This window comes from Geotrypetes seraphini, chromosome 5, assembly GCF_902459505.1.
Source record: "Geotrypetes seraphini chromosome 5, aGeoSer1.1, whole genome shotgun sequence".
NCBI classification, from domain to species: domain Eukaryota; kingdom Metazoa; phylum Chordata; class Amphibia; order Gymnophiona; family Dermophiidae; genus Geotrypetes; species Geotrypetes seraphini.
In genome coordinates, this window is record NC_047088.1 from 37,289,510 (window position 1) to 37,310,733 (window position 21,224).

Below are 21,224 nucleotides of genomic sequence, written 5' to 3' on the forward strand. Positions count from 1 at the left end.
AAAATGTCAATCTTTTCCAGTTTCAGTTAATCATGGATATCATAGAGTTCATTCTGCTAGAGGCCTCTATATTTTAATTAACATGACCACTAATCTTAAAGTAAGTTCCATTAATCACTCTAAAAATTTTCCGGTAGTCCTTGTTAGAACTGTGACATCTAGCCCCATTATACATATTAATGTTTATTACTTTCACTTGAAGCTTAGATAAAGCAAAATCTTTTATGAATTACGTGCAGAGAGTTATTTATAAAAGGTCAGAATGTGACATCTCTATATCAAAATCAAAAGGGTTCATTACTTTACCACCTGGGTGGGGAAGGATACCAATAAAGATGATGAAATGAAAGAAATTGTGTTTTCCATTGTCAGTTTTGAAAAAGATGAAAAGCAAAGATGATAAGAGGAAATTATAAAAATGTATCAGAAGGGTAAAGGAATGGGACTTGATATACTGTTTTGTCTGTGTGGTTTACACCAGTGTTTCTCCACTCAGTCCCGAAGTACCCCCTTGCCAGTCAGATTTTCAGAATATCCACAGTGAATATGCACAAACTTGATTTTCATACACGGCCTCCGTTACATGCAAATTTCTTTCATGCATATTCATTGTGGATATCCTAAAAACCTGATTGGCAGGGGGGTACTCCAGGACCTTGTTGAGCAACACTTGGTTTACACAAAGGGCTCCTTTTACGAAGCCGCGTTAGTGGCTTTATTACACACACATTTTTAGCGCATGCTAAACCCCGCACTAGCCGAAAAACTACCGCCTGCTCAAGAGGAGGTGGTAGCGGCTAGCGCGGCCGGCAAATTAGCACACGCTATTATGCGCGTTAAACCGTTAACGCGGCTTTGTAAAAGGAGCCCAAAGTGGTTAACATATTTTACACTGGGTTTTACTAAAGGGCGCTAGAGGGTGTTAGCGCAGGCTGGCGAGGTAAACGCTTCGATGCTCATAGGAATTCTATGAGCGTCGGAGCATTTACCTCGCCAGCCTGCACTAAAAACCTCTTATGTCATTTAGTAAAAGGTACTTATTTTTTGTATGTGGGGCAATGAGGTTTTAAGGCCCAGATTCGCAATGAGTTGCAGTGGGAATTAAACTCACAACCACAGCTGTTCTAACCACGAGGCCACTCTTAAGAAACTACAAATCTTGTGAAGATTCAAGTTTACCTCTACGTAGGGTTGCCAGATTTTCCTTTTGGAAAATCCGGACCCCCTAGCCCCGTCACCAGGCCTGCTTTGTTAGAAACATAGAAACATAGAAACATAGAAAAAAGCAGCAGAAAAGGGCTATTGCCCACCAAGTCTGCCCATTCCAAGTATCCCCTCCCCTGAATTTACCCCCTTAAAGATCCCACGTGAGTACCCCATTTTCTCTTAAAATCCGTCACGCTGCTGGCCTTTATCACCTGGAGTGGGAGTCTGTTCCAATGATCCACTACTCTTTCGGTGAAGAAGTACTTCCTGGAGTCGCCATGAAACTTCCCTCCCCTGATTTTCAGCGAATGCCCTCTGGTGGTCGAGGGTCCCATGAGCCAGAAGATATCATCTTCTGACTCGATGTGTCCCATGATGTACTTATATGTTTCAATCATATCTCCCCGTTCTCTTCTTTCCTCAAGTGAGTACAGCCGCAATTTTTTAAATCTTTCTTCATACGTGAGATCCTTGTTCTGCCCATCCCTGCCCTAATCCCGCCCCTAAGCCCACCCTAGCCCCGCCCCTGCTCTTATCGGGCAGGGAGGAAGTCCGCTACATGATGACATCATGCGCGCATGACATCGTGTGATGGCCGCGTATGCGCGGGCTTCCTCCCTGCCCGACACAGCGTATCAAAACCGGGACAAAGTGCCGGGTTTTGAAAAGCCGTCCGGACCCCCGGAGATGTCCTCAAAAGGAGGACATGTCCGGCGAAATCGGGACATCTGGTAACCTTACCTCTATGGGCAGACTAGACGGGCTATTTGGCCTTTTATCTGCTGTCATATTTCTATGTTTAATTTCTTGTAGTAAGTTCTGTCAATTCAGATTTCTTTCAGGTTTTGAGAAAAAGACCTCATAGGCCCCCCTTCCCGACCTTAATTTCTTATTGAAAATACAATTAAACAGCATTTTTGTGAAATGTCCAAGGTTTTCAGTGGCACAGTGGGTTAAGACGTGGCCGACTCAGTTGATTTTAAGATTTTGTTTTGTGATGTTTTTATGTTTGGATTCTATAAACCGCCTAGTTGAAGACAGTATATAATTTTTTTTAAAATAAACAAATAACACTCTTGGGCAGGTTATTTCCCATTTTCTCCCCTACCTACATTATTTAATCTCCACCAGTTTCTAAGAATGGAAAGAAGCTATTCTTCATCCCAACTTAAGAAGCCAAAATCAAATCCTGCAGTACTATTGAATTACCAACCAATTTTCAATTTACCATCCAATTTACCGAAAGTGGTTGCTTTCCAGTTAATGGTTTGCAGCACTGCCCTACCTCTATGTGCTTGTGGAGGGGGAGAAAGAGGGGGATTCAAGACAGGATGCCAATGTGAAATGTCAAAAAAATGCACCTATATTCTTCATACTGTACAAAAGCACACTCACACCATTCTACTCACAGAGTCGAAAAATTGTCATTATATTCTAAAATCCATCCAGCACTATTCAAACAAAGCTTTCAAACACCCCTATGGTGCTTTGTCAGGAAAAAAAAAAAATGCATACTGTAATAGCTTTCTTGTACATACAGAAAGTCCTAAGGGGCTATCAAACCATAGAACTGAATGGTAGCAACTCAAACACTGCCGTATGTTAAGGTCATGAGTACAATCATCAATCCCAAACAATACAGAATGCTTTTTTATATTTGTATCCTGTTTCATAATGCATTAAAAAATGTTCATCACATGACAAGGGAAAATGAAGCAGAATAAATAGCTGCAAAGGAAATATCACATTCAGTCAATTATAGAAACAGAAACACGAAGGCCAAATGGCCCATCCAGTGCGCCCACCCGCAGTAGCCATTATCGAGATCCCATGTGCCTTTCCGATGCCTTGTCTCTACCACTTCCTCCAGGAGACTGTTCCACGCATCTACCACCCTTTCTGTAAAAAAAAAGTGTTTCCTTAGATTACTTCTGAGCCTATCACCTCTTAACTTCAACCTATGGCCTCTCGTTGCAGAGTTTCCTTTCAAATGAGACTCAACTCGTGAGCATTTACGCCACGTAGGTATTTAAACGTCTCTATCATATCTCCCCTCTCCCGCCTTTCCTCCAAAGAATACATAATGAGAACTTTAAGTCTGTCCCCATACGCCTTATGACGAAGACCACGCACCATTTTAGTAGCCTTCCCATGGACCGACTCCATCCTTTTTAAATCTTTTTGAAGGTGCAGACTCCAGAATTGTACACAATATTCTAAATGAGGTCTCACCAGAGTCTTATACAGGAGCATCAATTCCTCCTTTTTCCTACTGGCCATACCTCTTCCTATTACTTTGATATGAACGCTTTGTTTTTAACAGTATGATATTGAGAGTTTTAAGTATTCTTGTTAGAAGCTTTATATCTCATTTCCGCTATCTTTATTTTCTTATCTACTACTTGCTAATGTATTTGTCCTTGGTACTTTAGTTAGATTGTGAGCCTTCGGGACAGTAAGGGAATTTCAAAGTACCCATTCTTTATTTATTTATCTTATTTTATTGTATATTTAATGTATATTTCTCTGTAAACCGCTTAGAACTTAACGGATTTAGCGGTATATAAGAAATAAATAACATAACATAACATATGCACCCTAGCATCCTTCTAGCTTTCGCCGTCACCTTTTTAACCTATTTAGTCACCTTAAGATCATCACATAGAATCACAACCAAGTCCCACTCTTCTGTCATGCATATAAGTTCTTCATTCCCTGAACTGTACCGTTTCTTTGGGATTTTGCAGCCCAAATGTATGACCTTGCATTTCTTAGCATTAAATTTTAGCTGCCAAATTTCAAACCATTCATCAAGCTTTTCTAGGACGTTCTTTATGTTATTCACAAAATCCGGGGTGTCAGAGCTCAAATGTCTGTGTTAACATCTGAAGCTACTTAGGCTGAGAGCTTTTCAGCACCCACTTGTAATATAGGCTACAATGGACTATTAACATCTTTGGGTGACAATTAGACGGGTAAGTGGGGTCATGCTTTAATCCAGGGGTGCCCAAATGGTCGATCGTGATTGACCAGTAGATCACAAAGGCAACCCTTTGCGATCATTTTCTTCCTACCTCCCCCCAGCCAGGCAGGCATATACAAGCGCTGGACCCACAAGACTTTACCGCTCGGTGCTTGTACGCGCCAGGCCTGGCTTGGGGAAGCAGGGCAAAATCGGCTTGGTGGCTTGGGGAGGTAGGAAAAGAATCAGAGAAGTGCAGAAATCGACAAAACTCTGCCCGAGACCCTGTCCAGGAAGACACAATGCTGTTGGTCAAGAGCATCATGAGAGATATTTGTAGAGAGAGAAAGAAAGGCAGAAACAAAGAGGGGGGCAGGGGGAGAGAAAAATAAAGAGAGACAAAGAAAAGGGGAGGGGCAGAGAGAAAGATTGGAGGCACAGTTAGAAGGAAGTGCAACTAGAGACTCATGAAATCACCAGACAAATAGGTAGGAAAAATGATTTTATTTTCAATTTAGTGATTAAAATGTGTCCATTTTGAGAATTTATATCTGCTGTCTATATATTGCACTATAGCCCCCTTTTACTAAACCGCAATAGTGGTTTTTAGCGCAGGGAGCCTATGAGCATCGGGAGCTTCAAGGGGCATTCAGCGCAGCTCCCTATGCTAAAAACCGCTATCGCAGTTTAGTAAAAGAAGAGGGGGTATATTTGTCTCTTTTTGTATACAATGCATATTTTAAAGTCATCTGCCTTGACCTCTGAAAAAAAAAACCCAAATACAAATGATAATTAACATTTTCTCTGCGTACAGTGTGCTTTGTGTTTTTAAAAATTTTATTGTTGGTAGATCATTTTGACTTGGTCATTTTAAAAGTAGCTCACAAGCCAAAAAAGTGTGGACATCCCTGCTTTAATCCCTCCAGTGGTCATCTGTTCAGTTTAGGCAGTTTTATAGCATTTAGATCAGGGGTGTCAAGTCCCTCCTCGAGGGCCGCAATCCAGTCAGATTTTCAGGATTTCCCCAATGAATATGCATGAGATCTATTAGCATACAATGAAAGCAGTGCATGCAAATAGATCTCATGCATATTCATTGGGGAAATCCTGAAAACCCTACTGGATTGCGGCCCTCGAGGAGGGACTTTGACACCCCTGATTTAGATGCTTTTAAAACAGGTCTAGCTCTAAACGTCTAAAAAAAAAGCCCAGGATCTTTTGTTAAAGGTTTGATTATGTCTTTACAAGTGTCCGAGTCCTAAGCCTACCCAAAACATGCCTTTAACATTTCTTCTTAAGATTTGGACACACTGGAGACAAAACAGCCAGAACAACAGCTAGAAAATCTGTTTTAAGAATGCCCACTTGGACATTTTGAGCCCCATAGTGTCTCTATTATATGCAAATCTTTCTCATGCATATTGTAGCATGGCTGTCCCTCAGGCAATGACAGGGACCGGTCAGCACCACTACTCCTAGGCCCTGCATAGTTCCCCAAGAGGGAGGAAGGCCCTGCTTAGGTGAAATTACCAGTGCTTTGAATAATCCAAAATGACATGACGTGGTAGGTACCAGCAAAAGTAAAAGAGTGTTTTATTTCACACTGTGGTCAAGAGAATATATCTTCCAAACAGAGTTTATAGCAACTCAGTCAGAAGGGCCTTTGCAACAAAGCTTTAGTACCCCAGCCCGGCAAGGCTTAAGGCTTCACTCCCACCATTATCAAAGTTCAAATGCGGGGCAGAGAGGGCCTCCCAACACACAGTTCATTACTTTGCTTCTTTCAAAAACACGATAGCTTCCAAAACAGTCCAAATAAGCAAAATAATTCAGGTCCTTAGCATGCCCCCCAAACGGATTCCTATTGAGGGCTTTTCTTTTCAGCTGGCCAAATGTTAAGTGTGGCTGACCTTTTGCTCTTGGGAGCTGCAGGAGGGAGAACTAGTGAATTCACCTTTATTCAGCAATTCACAAACTACTCACCACCACTTTCCCTCACCAAAGATAACTGGTGAATTCTCCCTCCTCCCTCCCTAATTCCCTCCAGCCTCCTGAGTGTCCCACATAACATAGTAAAAAGGAAAAACAAACTTTCAAAATACAGTGGTACCTAGGAATCCGAACGCCCCAGAACTCAAACGTTTTGGAATCCAAACTTTTTTTTGTAGTAAATTTTGCCCCAGAATCCGAACTCTGCTTTGGAATCCGAATGCCCTGCACATTGTGTGTGTTTCTGCCCCTAAAATCCAGTGTATTTACTGTTAAAATTTGAGTTTGTGGGACCCAGCAACGGATTAATCCAGTTTCCATTATTTTCAATGGGAAAAATTGTCTTGGAACTCGAACGGCGTTCTGGAACGGATTAAGTTCAGATTCCAAGGCATCACTGTAGTTCATTAGCCAGATTTCTACTTGTTCTGGTACAGTCCTTATCTCTCTCAGCTTCCCTCACCTGGTAGGCACAACTTGTACTGCCACAACACATGCAAGCTTCAGAAGAAAAGAGAGAGAGGAAAAAAAAAGGTTTTCCCACACAAACTGCAGTGTTCCTGTGCCACACCCAGTTAGTTAGTCTCTCTGATTTATACCATCTTCCACAGTCTTTGTATTCCAAAAAAATGTAGCTTTCACCCCTTCCCCCCCCAAAAAAAAAACAACAACCCACAGCATTGTTTTCAAGACAGCAGAAAAGAAAGCCACCTTTAAATCAGAAACAGCTTTAATTCACATCCAATGCTCAAGAGTACTCATGATTCCCATGGGCGCAACCTCATTTCCCTATTCTGGCAACACAGAATCATCAACTTCCAGCATGGTAATGGCCTCAGGCTGGAAAGAATCAGGAGCTACCCCAGGTAAGTCCGTTCCTCTTGCCTCTCTCACCTCCAACTGAGGCTCCCAAGTCCCGGGTTTCAAGCGGCCTGCGTGTGGGAATGCCCCACCCAGCTCTGCATGGAGGAGGGCTGCAGCTCTGGTCCGCTGAGCTCTTCCCCTGCTCAGCCACCAATCTCAGGAGAGAGGAACTCGAGATCTACTGGCAGGGCAGGTTTTCAGGATATCCACAATGAATTTGCAAGAGAGAGATTTGCCTGCACTGCCTTCTTGTTATGCAAATCTCTCTCATGCATGTTCATTGTGGACATCCAGAAAACCTGGCCTGCCGGTAGATCTCGAGGACCGGACTTGGGCAGCCCTGGTCTAGTCACTCTCCCTGACATTTTCTCAGGCACACTAGTGTTCTCTGTCTCAGTGCGGGAATTTAACTCAGATGGCTGGGACTCAACCTACATTGATCGCCGGCTCTGGTGTCAAAGTCCCTCCTCGAGGGCCGGAATCCAGTCGGGTTTTCTGGATTTCCCCAATGAATATGCATTGAAAGCAGTGCATGCAAATAGATCTCATGCAGATTCATTGGGGAAATCCTGAAAACCCGACTGGATTCTGGCCCTCGAGGACCGACTTTGACACCTGTGGCTTAACAGGAGTATGTTTGGCAGATTTATCTTAAAAAAATAATAATGTCTCTCTCAAATCGTAAAACATATGCTTAAATGTATAAAGAAACTTTAAACATGCTCAGAAACCCGAAGGTGAAAGCAGAGGTCAAGCCCCCAAACGCCTTACCGCCCAATCATTGCACGGTCTTCCACATTTGGCAGCTTTTACTACCTGAACAATCATTCTCGTAGTATTCTCATCTCAAAAAGTTTTTAAACATGAAGCACTGATCTTATTCATTGGTTCTGATGTGCCATGTTTTGATCACTGCTTCAGGGAACCAGGATCGCGTTTTCCAAATTGTTAAAGGCACTGTAAGTTTTGTGAATCCTCTCCTAGGTTTGAGTCCCAATATGTCTCTTATGATGCCGAGCTAATCACTTAACCCTCCGTTGCTCCAGGTATACAAAACAGGTTGTAAGCCTCCTAGGGACAGAAAAATGATCTGCAATTAATAAATGTAAATCCCTTTGGGTGTGCCACAGAAAGGCAACATTTCAAATCCATGGCCCTTTAAGACCAGATCATTATTGAGTTGACATTTGAATGAAAAAAATGTTTATACGTGCAAAATAAGATGTGAAATGGCACTGTGTAATGTTGAATCTTGTGTAAATCTACCCAGAAGAAAAGAAAATAATATTTATTAGCATATTTATAGTGATAATAAAACATGATTCTCTGAACCTAGAATAATGGCAGGGCATTCTTGTGAGTTTTGACACAACAGCATTACATAAGAGGGTAAGTGGATATTTATCATGGTATTTTGTAAGACGATACTGATAAAACCATGTGATTCAAAGTTTTAAAATCATGATCATGGAAGTATTGCATACCTCAATATTCCTGTTCTACTTGAGCTTGTAATTTGAAAATTCATAAAAAAAATATGACCAAGGTTACACAAAGGGCAGGAAATTTATGTGTATGCAGTTAAGTGGAACAAATTAATTTTTCTGATCTATTTTGTGATACACACATTTTATGAACAGGGGACTCATATACAGTAGTTTTCAGCTCTAATTTATGACAAATATACCAAAGTCGTTGGATTAACTATGAGTCTCATTTTCAAAAGAGAAAAACGTTCCCAAAATGGCATAAAGTGGCATTTGGATGTTTTATTTGATAAAATGTCCAAGTTGTCATTTTGAAAACACATTTTTAGATGCTTTTCTTTGTTGTTTTTCTAAAGTGTGTCTAAATCTCAAGGGAGCATGTTTGGGGCATGTTTTGTACAGGATTAGGGTGGACATATGATTTACACACTCCACAAAAAACAGTGCGATCTACGGGGGTAGGGTTCCAGTAGGAGGGATTAGGCATCCTTCCTGCTGCAATCTACGGGATGGGGTTCCGGCAGGAAGGATTGGGCATCCTTCCTGCCGGCAATCATTTGGGTGGGATGGGCGACCGCTAAATTTATTGCAGCAGGGAGATCCCTTGCCACAATAAGCTCAGCAGCCATGTCTACTACAATGTAAGCCAGCATAGCTAACTGGGTAGATAAGACCACCCAAAAGACATTCCTATCATCACCCACATAACTTCTGGATTGGCATTGCCCCAGACATAACCCAGGGATTGAATATTCTAGTTAGATGTAGCCCATGACTGTTAGCATCTTTAAAACTACTGACGGACATGAGATGAATATCAAGTGGTCAGTATTCACAAACGTTGATAAATATTTTGGGAGATTGATACCCAAATTATAGAGATGGCAGGACATACAGTTTTACAAGGAAGATCCATGAGCCTAGTTATTATGAATAATCAGTCTGGCATCAAGCCAAGATCTGATATATTTATTAAGAGAATTAATCTGACCCCTATTGTATAGATGACTTTGAACCAGCATCATAAATCTGTTATTGTTAAGCATGCTTGGGGGATTGATACTGGTACTTAGTAGATTTTTTCCATGATTAAAATATTTTTCCTTATAAACATAAAGTAGTTTTGGATTGGAGCAATGCCTTTTAGTGCAATGAGGAGAAGCAAGAAAATGTGTCTGTTAGTTCATCTTTCTTTCAGCTGTAATTTAGCATATTGCTTTATGTAGGTCTTTGTGAAAAGGAGGAATGTCCTTGCAGGGCTATGCATAATGGCACATCCCTTTAAAATGTGCCTGAGATTTTTAATGCTGAAGCCTAGTAGAACGAGACAAAGATAATTTCCTTGTCCAGAAGAGGAAGCAACAGCGGTGTTTGGTGTACCAGGCAATAAAAAAAATCATGTTATTCCCAGAAATTTTATTCTATTCACCTCTCCTTAGTGGAATTAAAATCTCTTTAAACGAGATATATTCTGATTTATGAAGCTGTATATGGTGTATGGTGTTAAGGTCCATTTTAGAAAGATCATAAAGACCACCCCCTCCCCCCCTAAAAAAATAACTTTCCAAGCTCTTCAATTTATTTGCAGTCAGAACATTATGGGGCTTATAATCGAAATGGAAATACATCTAAAACCCGGCCTAAATCGGCATTTAGACGATCAGTGAGACAAGTCGTCCAAGTACCGATAATCGAAGCGGGTTTTAGACGTATCTAAAAATGACTTAGGCCTTCACAGTGATGTAGTACACCCAGAGCTAAAAGGGGTGTTTTAGGAGGAGTGGTGAATGTGGGATTTGGCGGGATGTAGGCCGTCCTAGACATAGTCGTACTGCATGTATAACCAAAAGTTTTACAACACTGCCTAGATGGAACTTGGACGTTGTGACTTAGGCCATCTAAAACCAGGTCTAAGTCACAAGAAGCTATCCAAAGTGACCAGATAACCACTGCAAGAACAAAGTACAGACCCCTATACACTCCCCCAGTGGTCACTGACCCCCCCTCCACCCGCCATAAAATTGTAATAACAACTTTATATATCTGCCTCCTGAGGAGTAGTGGCTCGTGGCCAGTAGGGGGTGATGTTTATGGGATGGTAATGGAATGGATGTCGGAACATGGTAGTGCAGTATTTTTGTGGAGTTTTTCTACAGAAGTGCCTATTTTTCGTATGATTCTGGGTAATTCTAGTTAGATACAAGCATATATGTTAGTTAAGGCCACGCCCAATAGAAGCATACGAAAAAAGGTGAATAAAAATCTAAATATAAATGTAGCTAAAGCCAGAAAAACACACTACAGATTAATATAAGGGAAAGCATAATAATATCTGTTTATGTACTTTGCTATTAGGCTAGATCATGGAGGAAATCATAAAGGATACATGGACTTCATTTTGGTTCTTCGTTTTGCTATATCTTCTCAGTCTTTGGAATCCATTTTGTTTATCCAAGTCTTTGTTCTAAGCCATGTGGTGTTAATTAATACCACATGTGCTTGTTTTAGATTGGTTAGGAAGATAACGTGTTCCAAACTAAGATATAACAGGAATTAAATATAGTTATGAATGAAATTATGAATGAAGGCTTGGCCAAGCAAGTATGAATCAAGCAAATATGACTGGAGTGTATGTATGGCTGTGTATTGAACAAAAGAATTGGTAGAAGAACATAATATATATATTTGTAACCTAAAGAAATTCAAAGGGCACAACATCTGGACATAATTAACAGTCTCTAGCATAGAGAGGGGAAGGCAGCCCCTCCTTCAGGCTGACAACTTTTCAGCACTGTGTGTGTGGATGAAACTTAGCTGACAAGCAAGCTGACCAATTTTCAGCACCCTGGTAATAATTGTAAATTCTCTGAAATAAGTTTTAAGAATGATAAAGGAATATTGGAAATGTTATGAATATAAGAAATCAAAAGTAATTTTCTGAAACCTTGTCTAACTATTAACCGTAGAGGAATTTTTTTGTCTAACTTTTAAACACCTCCTTTGTGAATTGTTATTGGTTGTCAAATTGATGATGTCATTGAGCCAAAAGTATATAATAGAGGGTCATGAGATCCTGAGGTGAGCTCGTTATCAGAAGGCCAGCATTTGGTAACTATAACGATCTCCCATTAGCGCAACTGTTAGCAATTATGCTTTATTCTTTTGATCTCATAATGGAAAAATAGAAACAATAATTCAATAAATCTTAATTATAATTTTTAAAACCTTGCGCTGGTGTCATTTTGCATGTTTTATTATTTTTCAAACCTTGAGCTTTCAAGAGGCGTTGATGTCCCTTGCTCACTCCAGAACATCAGCACCTGGCAGCCTGGCATAGGAAAGCCTAGTAGAGCTACACAGAGGTGGCTTAAGTGGTCTTGGGGTTGGGGTAGTGAATCATGGAGAGGAGGACCCAGGCCCATAAGCCACTCTAACCACTGCATGCATGGTGAAACATGTGCACCCTCCAAAAAAAACCCAAACCCTACTGTACTGCCATATAAGTGGCACTAGAAGCTTTAAGGCTTTTCTTAGCCTGATTTAGCAGCGACTAACACAGATACCTATCGAAGCCTAAGTTATTACATGTCCAAACTCCATCCCTAACAACACTCACTTTCAGATAGGTGTGGTTAGGTGCCTTGCCAATTTCCACACGGAACTTAAATTAATCAGGTTTATTTTTTTTTAATGGCATTTCAATTATCATGCCAAACTATTCAATTAAAATTGTTATATCATGCCATTTATGCCAATTTAAAAAAATTGACTTGACACCATTTATAGAATCAGGGCCTGAATGTATGTTCATATAAATCATATATGACGAACTTTTCTAAATTATAATAAATATGCTAATTTAAAAATAAAAACCTACTTTTTATATATGAAAAAAGGCACCTAAAATTAACTCTGTACTGCACTGGTTAAACAACCTGTTCTAGAATCATCCTTTCTTTTAAAAAGTAGGAAAGCAGATAGTTGCTATGGGTTACTATTTATTTATTTAAAACATTTATAGACTGTTTAATATCTAAGTGGTTTCCAGCAGCAAACACACATATGAATTTACCATAAAACATATTAACATAAAGGACCAACATTCTCAAAATCTCTTCTTATATGGTGACAATATATCAAGGAAGTTAGAATGAAAATTGTTAGCCTCGTTACAAATAGGCCTTAACAAAAAGTTGTGTCTTTAAGAACTTCTTAAAGTTAATACAATTCGTACACAATCTAAACTAAACTAAATCTTAGGCTTATATACCGCATCTTCTCTATAACAGTAGAGCTTGGCACGGTTTACAAGAAATTAGAAAGGAGAACAGATACAATATGGATTTGGAATAGTATGGAGAGGAGCAGAATTTACAACTTTGAAAATAGCCAAGTTTTCAGATGTTTTCAAAATGGTTGGAAAGAGACAGGTAAATTATTCCATGTAAATTATTAGATGTCCAGGTAAATTATTCCATGGATGTACCCCAGCAATACTAAACATTTTTGATTTTTAATAAACGTACCGTATACTTCTTTCCTTAATCGCAGCTAATAATAATAATAATAACAGTTTATATACCGCAATACCGTTAAGTTCTATGCGGTTTACAAAAGATTAGTGGGGTACAAGTTGAGTTGACGTACAAGTTGAATTAACTTAAGGGATGTGGGGAACAATTGGGAGAAAAGGCAAGAGAGGGGAAAGAGGTCTATGGTCTTGTAATGTCTCTTGTATTTATTATGAATTGTAAACATCTATAATTAATACCATTGTAGGAAACCATTTACAGGGCCACATAGGTTTACAATGTTAGTAAATGTGATACGCTGAAAATCTTAAGTCTATTCTTTTGTTCTACTGAAATAAATAGGAAATAGTAAGGTGCAATGTATAAAACTGAGCTAGATCCCAAACAATAAGAATGAAGATCAGTATAATTCATATCAATGTGAAGAAATGCACTGAGACAAAACAGGATTATAGTCAAGTGCATCAGACCTGATCTGCTAAATACCCAAGGGAAAAACAGCATAATATGTGTTGCAACTCATTTCCCCTATACTCAGTGACCTTCACCAGCTCTTCATCTCTTTCAAAATCTAGTACAAAATTTCTCACCTCATCTCTGTAATCCTCGATGGGGTTGACCTCCATACTTCCGATTATATGCCTCTTAATATTAACAGTGAAAAACTCACCTAAAAAACACACAAAAAACCAAGCTCTTGAATCATAGCAAGTGAAGGACAAAACATCTATTGAAAAAAAAAAGCAATAATGTATTTGTTATATCTCACAACACCGCCAGTTTTTTTAAATCTAATTAATCCACTTTGTGCCTTTTTTCACTCTGGCCTTCATTTTATAAGATCAGTTCTTGTAAACTGCCACCTAAAAGTTTATCTTGCATAAATATCCCCATTTTATAAAGCTAGGATATGCCCGTGTATAAACGATGAAGGGGTGTGGTCTGGGCAGGGCCAGATTGACACTATATTGGGTCCTAGGCAAACATATATTTGTGCCCTTCCCCACATCCATCCCCTACCACGTGACATAATCAGGCTCGAGGAATGGGCATCGACATGATAGATGAGGTTCAACATGAATAAGTGTAAAGTGATGCATGTCGGTAACAAAAATCTCAAGCACGAATACAGGATGTCCGGGGCGATACTTGGAGAGACCTCCCAGGAAAGAGACTTGGGAGTTGTGATCGACAAGTCGATGAAGCCGTCTACGCAATGTGCTGTAGTGGCGAAAAGGGCGAACAGAATGCTGGGAATGATAAAGAAGGGGATCACGAACAGATCAGAGAAGGTTATCATGCTGCTGTACCGCCCTCACCTGGATTACTGCATCCAGCACTGGTCACAGTACATAAAGAAGGACACGGTACTACTCGAAAGGGTCCAGAGAAGAGCGACTAAGATGGTTAATGGGTTGGAGGAGCTGCCGTACAGCGAAAGATTAGATAAACTGGGCCTCTTCTCCCTCAAACAGAGGAGATTGAGAGTGGACACGATCGAAACATTCAAGATACTGAAGGGAATAGACTTAGTAGATAAGGACAGGTTGTTCACCCTCTCCAAGGTAGGGAGAACGAGAGGGCGCTCGCTAAAGTTGAAAGGGGATAGATTCCGTACGAACATAAGGAAGTTCTTCTTCACCCAGAGAGTTGTAGAAAGCTGGAATGCTCTTCCAGAGGCTGTTATAGGGGAAAACACCCTCCGAGGATTCAAGACAAAGTTAGACAAGTTTCTGCTGAACCGGAACATAAGCAGGTAGGGCTAGTCTCAGTTAGGGCGCTGGTCTTTGACCAGAGGGCCGCCGCGTGAGGGGACTGCTGGGCACGATGGACCACTGGTCTGACCCAGCAGCGGCAAATCTTATGTTCTTAAGTTCTTATTTAATCTCTTCAGAAGTATCAGGGAAATGTGCGGAGCCTAGCAGTGGGTATGATAGCAGTAATAGTTTGAGAGTGAGCATAGGGACTATGCAAAGACATGCTTTGTATGGAAAAGCTTAATGGGTAGAGCTGGAGAACAGATAAGTTAGGCGAACACCAAAAGTCTAACAGGACAAAGAACTCATGGTTGCAAACAAACACAGAAAATAGTGGAAACGGACAATGAACACTCCACTGAAGAGTGGAGTGTTCATTGTCTGTTCCCATTGTTTTCTGTATGAACAGATAAGTTACCCATTTTAAAAGGGAAATGCAGTTCATTTTTTCTTCATAGTCTGCACTATTCTTTAAATCTAAAAGCTATTACTATGGCCATCATTGGCCCTAGTGCTAAGGCATAGCAATAGGCATCTTTTTATCCTGGGTAAGTATGGTTTCTTTTTCTTTATTGCTAAATTGTTGCTGCAAATTGTATTATTCTTATATTGCAAGAGTGACTAACCTTTTGGTTTAATCAACTGCAGGTTAGTCACTCTCATGGGAAATAAATGTAGAAGCCCAACTTTTACGGTACCTTAATTATTACTCCCCCCCCCCCCAAGTGAGAAATGAAATGGAGATGCCATCAATATATTTAATAGTGCTTCCAAAAGCACTTTTGTCTATAACTTGCAAATTTTGGTAGAAACAAGAAAAGTGCCAATGTTCAACATTAATGAAACTTTGAGAACTGAATATTTAAAACAAATATTCAGAAGGTCAAGGATTTTTTTTTTTCTTTTAAATGTCAGCATGGCATCAGCTATTTAAAGGCCATTTCTGTGACAAAGGTGATATAATTTAAGAAGCATTGTGAAGTCTGTAGAAAAATATAAAGGGTCATGTATTTTATAACAGAAGAAAAAAAAGTGTTCCTTTCATAACAGAAACAAATGATGGACAATATCACCTAAATCTCTTTCTGAGTTTTACAAATGCAAATTTTTGGCTCTGTCATATCTTTGGCCTGATCACTTGATAAAGGTCACTTAATGAACACAAAATGCTGTGATATGCTTGGGTGCAGCGTGCATAGGACTGTTTTTTTTTTAAAAATATGAAAATTATGTTTGACATGGGGTTATTCAGTCTCTAAACCACACTGAGAATCATGTGTATTATCACTCTTTCTCCAGTTCATTAGGAAGAAGTTCAACTCCAAAGAACATTTATCCATTTTTGGAATAATAAATTGTTTAGTTTAAATATTAATGTCTAAAAATTTTACTTTAAAAAATTCACTGGATCAAGAGATCTTATTGTCAAAGGTGCATCTATTTCTCTCCTTCATCTCATTGCAATGGGAAGTGGCAGAGCAATTGAATGTGAAAAGGGGTCTAACCAGCCCTCTCCATATTCAACACCTCAATAGAAAAAGAGAATGGTGGTATGCCATTACTCCCTCCCATTAGCACTGTTTTTGGTGGGTGTGGGTGTGTGTGTGGGGGGGGGGGGGATGAAAGGATGAGTCAAGTCCTTGATAGTTCCTGATGCTTCCTGAGAAATGAGTTTGGAAAATTTATTTTTATTGAACAAGGATAACATTTATTTTGTGAAGACATTTAGGGCTCCTTTTACAAAGCTGCAATAGTGTTTTTAGTGCACGAGGCATTTTAGCGCGCGCTAAACCCGCACTAAGTGGCTAGAGCTAACACCAGCTCAGCGCTAGCGCTAAAACTGCTAGCGCAGCTTTCTAAAAGGAGCCCTAAATAAATATATGGTATGCATTCATTACAAAGATACCTTCTTTGCTTATATACAGGACATATGTATTATGGGAGTAGTTTTGTAACAAATTTTCCATTTACAAAGGATATTTTCTACCTGGCACACTGATATTTTATAATTTTGATTTTCACATGGAAATGGTTGTAATTTAAGTCATTTACATGCATGAGTGGGCACAGAAGTTTCATAAATGACCTCTTATAATATACTGACCAGCATAAAAGTATGCATCTTGTTTGCATGGTATGTAATTTTACTTTGGAGGTGCACATGAATGGAATTTGGGCAGTGATACTTTATTATTCAAATTCAAATGCCCTATGGCCTGCATCAGAAGTTAGTTCCACTGATTTCCTCCAAAGACCCTGTACAGAGATCTACTTCTTCCATAGGCTTTTCATAAGGGTGTTAAGCACCTGCTTCCTGATTCTATGCACATTGGTTGTCCAAAGTTGGGCAGGGATCCCAGATGCACACGTAAATTATTTAGACAATTGAGTGCTAATATCTAATTATGGATGTTAATTGGAGTTAATTGCCACTAATTTGGATTTACGTGCATATCTGTCCATGCACTGTTCTATAACGCTGTACACCTGAAGAGTCTTCCATGCAACACAAATATTGGTGTGGCTATGAGAGGGATATGGGCAGGTCAGGGGTGTTCCAAAACTTTAAACGCAGTGTTATAGAACTGAGTAGTGCGCCCAACTTATAAAACAGGAATGTAGGATCTCTTAGAGAAAAGAGAAGATAATGGATGGTGGGGAAGGGCAGACTGGATGGGCCATTAGACCTATGTTTCTTTGATAAAGACATTTAAATATTTGAAAGGTATTAATATGGGGACCAAATCTTTTTCAGAGAAGGGAAATTGGTAAAACTAGACAACATAAATTGAGGTTGAGAGGTGGTAGACATAAGAGTAATGTTAGGAAATTCTTTATCACGGAGAGGGTAGTGGATGCCTGGAATGACATCCCAAGAGAAGTGGTAGAGAGGAAAATGGTGATGGACATCAAAAAAGTGTGGGAAGAACACAGAGGATTGATAATTAGAATATGAATGAGCAAATTTTCACAGTCTGAATTAAGCAAAAGAGATGGTTTGGATAGGCTAGAGAGAGTTTCAGTGGCAACTCCAGTAGTTGGAACCTAAGGACAGTAACGGGTAGACTTCTAAGGTCTATGGTCCAAAAATAGCAAAGAAAAGGCATTTTAATTTAATCATGAAATTCTAGATTGGAGGGACCATTCAGGTCTTTATCTGCCATCATTTACTATGTTATATTACTATGTTACACCACATTTTATCAGCTGTAAGTTCTTACAACAAAATTTGACTGCAGGAAGCTGCTTTGAGCACTTTTCTATAAAGGACACTCATCCCAGAATGCCCTTTATAGAATAATGCTTAGTATGGATTTTTCCCAGCACATAAATTTGACCATCATTTACTGAATCTTGCACTTAATGAACTGTTTGTGCATGGTAAAAGGTTACCACACAAACATGTTAAGAGATTGTGCAGTAGTTTCCTTGTTTCCATGCATTGAAATGTGTTACAGCATTTTTCTGTATTTTTCTCTGAAGGGGCGTTGCATGAATGAAGAGGGTGTGTGGAAGCATTAGCTGGCAAGTACATTTTACTTAGTATGCACTAAAATGTAGAGTTAATGTGAGAACATTTAGACCTGTGGAAAGACATTATCAAAAGATACGTCTAAGTCTGATTCGGATACTTGGTGCTAGATGCCCAAAGTCGGAAGCAGGAAAATGTCCATTCTCGAAAAATACATTTCATTACATTACAGATTTCTATTCCGCCATTACCTTTCGGTTCAAAGCGGATTACAAAAAGAGTTATGGAAGAAGGGTTACAACGTTAGATCAGAAAATGTTTCCAAGAGAGGGAAAAGTAGGATCTGGGGTTAGGGAGGGGATGGTAAGAGGGGGGTTAAGCTTTATCATGGTATTAAGCTTTATTAAAGGATTTCTTGAAGAGTATAGTTTTTATTTCCTTTCTGAACATCTTGTAGTCTGGGGTTGTTGTCAATAGGTTGGAGACTTGGTTGTCTATCTTCGCTGCCTGAGTGGCCAGTAGTCCGTTGTATAGTTTTTTCCGTTTTACTTCTTTGATTGGGGGGGGGGTGTTTTTCTATGCCTAAAAATTTTTTTTTCCAATCGTCTATCGTGACATCCAGGCTATTGTTCATTCAGACTGCCAGGTCATCTATCTTTATACCATATCCTCGACCAAAATTTCATCCAAGTCCCAAACGCCCAGAACAAGACATCACGGATGTGGGAAAGGCCAGCATTGTGATGGATTGGCAATCCAGACATGACAACAGAGCAGTGGAGTCCCTTACAGGGCACTGCTGTGAATTTCACAAAAAGGGTGCAACAAAAAGGGTGCCACACCAGAACTCCCTTATAAGTTATGGTAAGCCCCCCAAATCCCACTATACCCACCTGTCCACAACCCTTGTAGCTCTTATGGCTGCAGGTACCACCTATATAGAAGTACAATAGGGTTTGGGGAAGGGGGCGCACATGTTCCACCCACATGTAATGGTTAGAGGGGCTTATGGGCCTGGGTCCTCCTCTCTATGGTTCACTAGCCCACCCCCAGGCTATTTAAGAGACCTGTATGCAACTCTACTAGGCTTTCCTATACTATTTATTTATTTATTTAAAAATTTATATACTGCATACAACTATACGGTTTCCATACCACATACATAAAATCTTGTTTCCCTCCCTACATTTTTATTCCAATCTTTGTGGGGGCGTGAGGGGGGTCAGTGAACACTGGGGGAGTGTGTGCGTTTTTTTTTACTTTGTCTCTGCAGTGGTTATCTGGTCTCTTTGAATACCTTTTTGGCACTTATACCTGCTTTTACATTGTCTAACTCAGTGTTTTTCAACCTTTTTACACCCATGGATCAGCAGAAATAAAAAAATTATTTTGTGGACCGGCACACTACTAGGACTAAAATTTAAAAACCCCGTTTCCGCCCCATCTCCGCGAGCTCGGTCACCTAAGTAACTATAGAAAAATAGGCAAATATAGTGCAAAATATAGACAGCAGATATAAATTCTCAAAACTGACATGTTTTGATCACTAAATTGAAAATAAATCATTTTTCCTACCTTTGCTGTCTGGTGATTTCATGAGTCTCTGGTTGTGTTTCCTTCTGTCTGTGTATCTTTCATTTCTTTCTTTCTGCACTCAGGCCCAACAATTGTCCCTTTCTATTCTCTCCCTCTTTCCTTCCCATGCCTTTAGTGCCCCCAGTGCTTCCTTCCCAAGTCCTTAGTGCCCTTTCCTATGTCTTTAGTGCCCCCAGTGCCTCCTTCCCATGCCTTTAGTGCCCCCAGTGCCTCCTTCCCATGTCCTTAGTGCCCCCAGTGCTTCATTCCCATGTCCTTAGTGCCCCTTCCTATGTCTTTAGTGCCCCCAGTGCCTCCTTCCCATGTCTTTAGTGCCCCCAGTGCCTCCTTCCCATATCCTTAGTGCCCCTTCCTGTCTTTAGTGTCCCCAGTGCCTCCTTCCTATGTCCCTCTCACTGCCTTCCACACTTTGTCCCACCCCCACCCCCGAAGCCAGCCTGTATGCCTGTCTACCTCTCTTCCTCCCTCCCTCCCTGGCCAAAGCCAGCCTGCTTGCCTGACTACCTCCTTCCCTCCTTGCCAGCAAAAAAAAAAAAAAAAAGCTTCCCTCCTTCCTTTCCCTTGCTCTTACCGCCCTACTGCTGCTGCTGCTGCTGCTGCTAAACCCGACAGGAAATCTTCTTTCCGACGTCAATTCTGACGTCGAAAAGGACGTTCTGGGCCAGCCAGGCAGCAATTGGCTGGCCCAGAACGTCCTCTCCAACGTCGGAAAGAAGATTTCCTGTTGGGTTTAGCAGCAGCAGCAGCAGCAGCAATCTTGCCGGCCCTCCGTGGACCGGCAGAAATTTCCTGCGGACTGGCACCAGTCCGCGGACCGGCGGTTGAAAAACAGTGGTCTAACTCACAACGTATAAGTTCTGTCCAGGAAGTATAGTAAAACATTTGATTATCTCTGCAGGACAACTAAGTCTAGGTTGGCTACATCCTGCCCCAACCAGTCCTCAAAATATACCCCTTTTAGCTCTGGGCACATAGCGGCATTCAGAGGCCTAAAAAGTCACAGGATACATTAAAAAATAGGTTTAATTATCGGCACTTGGACGACCTGTCTTTTAGGTCATCCAAGTGCTGACTTGGGCGGGTTTTTAGATGTGTTTAAGTTTTTTGATTATGAGCCTCATATTCTATAAATGGCGCATTAAATTATGTCACAAAAAATTGCACCCTCCAAAATACAGGACAAGAGAATCACCTTTCCTTACAAAAAGGGAGAAAAGACCAAAATGAATTTCTGTTTTTGACACCCAAATATTCTCGTCTCCCTTTTCTATATACCCTTCCTAAGATCCACAAGAATTTATCTTGTCCACCGGGCAGACCAATTGTATCTGCCAAAGGATCATTGCTGGAACGGGTGAA

General features: G+C 40.4%; 1 long non-coding RNA gene across 1 annotated transcript; it reads right to left on the bottom strand.

The window, feature by feature from the left end:
• Positions 1 to 7,664: 7,664 nt before the first annotated feature.
• Positions 7,665 to 11,001, bottom strand: LOC117360546. The gene is made up of 3 exons (XR_004539444.1): positions 10,895 to 11,001; positions 9,938 to 9,992; positions 7,665 to 8,092 (listed from the first exon to the last, which is right to left on the bottom strand). It is a non-coding gene; the product is annotated as an uncharacterized LOC117360546 (long non-coding RNA).
• Positions 11,002 to 21,224: the final 10,223 nt, after the last annotated feature.